Source organism: Chrysochloris asiatica, unplaced genomic scaffold (genome assembly GCF_000296735.1).
Source record: "Chrysochloris asiatica unplaced genomic scaffold, ChrAsi1.0 scaffold02524, whole genome shotgun sequence".
Classification (NCBI taxonomy): domain Eukaryota; kingdom Metazoa; phylum Chordata; class Mammalia; order Afrosoricida; family Chrysochloridae; genus Chrysochloris; species Chrysochloris asiatica.
In genome coordinates, this window is record NW_006411042.1 from 3935 (window position 1) to 7074 (window position 3140).

A 3140-nucleotide genomic window follows, 5' to 3' on the forward strand; every position below is an offset into this window, starting at 1 on the left:
ATCAGCCAGCCTCCTCTTTCTCCTGTGGAGCAACTGGTAGGTTCAGACCCACTGTGTCACTTGGGATCCTTTCAAACAAGATATTTGTTGTTACATGCCATTGAGTCAGTTCTGATCCTTAGCGACCCTATATAATAGGGTGTCCAAGTGCTTATCATACAGCGCCACACCAGAACTGAGTGAAGCTTACCATTTTTCCATTACACAATTCAGACACAGTTTGCTTCATGCCATTGATTGCAGTCCTCACAATGTAACATCACTTGTCTCACATCCTCCCTGAGTTTCCTGTTTCCATGGCTCCTTTCCTAACCCTTTTGAACTTTGTTCTTGGGTAAAGGCTGCCCTTTTGATCTCCAGTGGTTGATGATTCTAAGGTGTGTCTACCTCCCTAGTGTTTTTGTTTCCCTGATAGACCTGTGTGTTGTTCAGCTGAAATTTGAGCCATGGGGTATGTTCATTTCCAGTGTTTATATATTTTAATTTCAGTGAAATACCAACTGTTCCTTTACTTCTCACTACTAAAGGGCATGTCATGTAGCCCATGGAGAACCGTACTGACATGACCGAGTTCATCCTATTGGGTCTAACCAATGCTCCAGAACTTCAGATCCCACCCTTATTTACCTCATCACTCTAACTGGGAACCTGGGAATGATTGGGTTGATTCTCTCAGACTCCCGTCTCCACACCCCCATGCGTTTCTTCCTCAGTAAACTTTCTTTGGTGGACCTGGGTTACTCCTCAGCGGTCACCCCTAAAGTTATGACTGGACTCCTTGTAGGAGACAATGCCATCTCCTACAATTCATATCCTGCTCAGATGTTCTTTTTTGTAGCTTTTGCCACTGTGGAAATTTTCCTTTTGGCCTCAGTGGCTTATGATCGCTATGTAGCCGTGTGCAAACCCCTGCAGTACACAACCACTATGACAACAGGTGTGTGTGCATGTCTGGCCATAGGCTCCTATACCTGCAGTTTTCTGAATGCCTGCTTCCATGTTGGGGCCATATTCAGTCTCTTTTTATGTCGGTCCAAGACGATCCAGCCCTTTTTCTGTGATGTTCCAGCAGTCATGGCTCTCTCTTGCTCTGATAAACACATTAGTGAGCTGGTTCTTGTTTTTATGTCTACATTCAATGTCTTTTTTGCTCTTCTGGTTATCTTTATGTCCTATCTGTTCATATTTATTACAATCCTAAAGATGCACTCAGCTGAAGGATATCAGAAGGCTCTGTCCACCTGTGCGTCTCACTTCATTGCAGCCTCTGTCTTCTATGGGACAGTCATCTTCATATACCTACAGTCCAGCTCCTCTCACTCCATGGACACAGATAAAGTGGCATCTGTGTTCTATTCCATAGTCATTCCCACGCTGAATCCTGGGGTCTATAGCCTGAGGAACAATGAGGTCAAATGTGCATTCAAGAAAGTGATTGAGAAGGCAAAATCGTCTCTAGGATTGGGATTTTAATGGCATGGTATTAACATGATCTAGTTTCATTCATCTCAGACCCTCATGCAATGACTCATATTTTAAGGTCCACACTGCACTTAACTTCTTGAAGTGATACCCAAATGTCTGTTGTCTAGAATAAAGAAAACATTGTGCTTGGAAATGTCATACCTCGATGAGAATGGCACAGGGAAATCTTAAGAAGTCTTATGTCTGAAAAACCTTATCAGTGACATTTGATTTAATCACTTGTTCCACATGCGTGTTTTCTACCACATGCTAATGCAAACACTTATGTAAAATACGCACAAACAAGTCAAAATGCAGAAGAGCATGTGTATGCCTCATGTGGTCACATTGTTGTTCAGTGCCATTGAGTCAGTTCTCTGTAATAAAACAGCCATATTGCAAGGGGAAAAGGGGGAAAATCATTTTCCACTTATTTGCATATGACTATCAATTTTACAAAGAGCCCTGTGGCACAATAGTTAGGCACTTGGATGTTCTCCTAAAGATGGGTGTGACAATACCCAGAGGCTCTGTGGGAGAGAGATCTGGCAATCAGCTACTATAAAGATGACAGTCCTAAATTACTCCTGGGACAGTTCTGCTGTTTGCATGGGATTGCTATGACTCAAAGACATCTATGAACAACACCATCAACTTTTCATATAGTTTAAACAGACACTGAGAATAGTAATGATGTTGCACATCTTTCTGTATGCAAAAGCTTTGAAATTAATGTTGCTCATTCATTTATATTGTGGTTATGTTATCTTTTGTCACTTCCTCAGTCTTTCAACCCACTTAATTCCCATGGATTTCCTTGTTATTCCTGGAGAATGAGAAGCATGGCTCTGCCACAAGGCCTTTGTACTTGCTGTTCCCCTAACTGGAGTGTTTCTCCACTCTTGTAGGGTCTTTGCATAAACATTACCTTATTGTAGAGGTGTTCCTTGAGCATCTTGAAAAACAAAGTAGACACTCTCTCCCTTCCCCATACATTGTCCTCTCACCGGAGTTTTTCCTTCAAAGTCTTTATCAACAACATTCCTCTATTCTCCTTTATTATTTACCTCCCCCAAATACAATGTAAACCCCATGAGAACACAGGATACAGGGTCTTGTTTTGTTCTCAACACAATCTTTAGCACCTACGCAAATATCTGGTTGAAACATAACTTCAATAAATATTTGTTGAATGAATAAATGAATTAAACTGAATCCAACTGTGTCAAGATGCTGGATCCTTGAACCAGTGGCAGAGAGAGCGCATTATTCATAATATAAATCTTCTAGCTAGTTTTTAGACCATTTCAAGAGTCATGGCTAATTTTCTGCTTTGTTGAAATATTTTAATCTGGATTCTCAGGTCTTGTGGTTGTTAGGCGCTACTGAGTCAGTTATGACTTCTAGTAACCCCATGTAACAGAGTGGAACAGCCCCATAAGATTTCCTAAGTGATTTCCTTTATGGGAACAGGTCACCATGTTTTTCTCCCATGGAGCCATGGAGTGGGTTTAAACTACCAGCCTTTCAGCTAGTTGTCAAGTGCTTAACAGTTGCAACACTCAGTGATTGTACTCCTCACATTTTGTGTTCTGAAAATCATATTATCAAGTGGATCATCTCAAGCCATTTCATAATCTTTACTTATAAACAATGCCTTATGAAATGGCAAATAA

General features: G+C 41.1%; 1 pseudogene; it reads left to right on the plus strand.

Annotated features, from left to right (window-relative positions):
- The first annotated feature begins 544 nt into the window (after positions 1 to 544).
- On the plus strand, positions 545 to 1473 carry LOC102818768 (annotated as a pseudogene).
- Positions 1474 to 3140: the final 1667 nt, after the last annotated feature.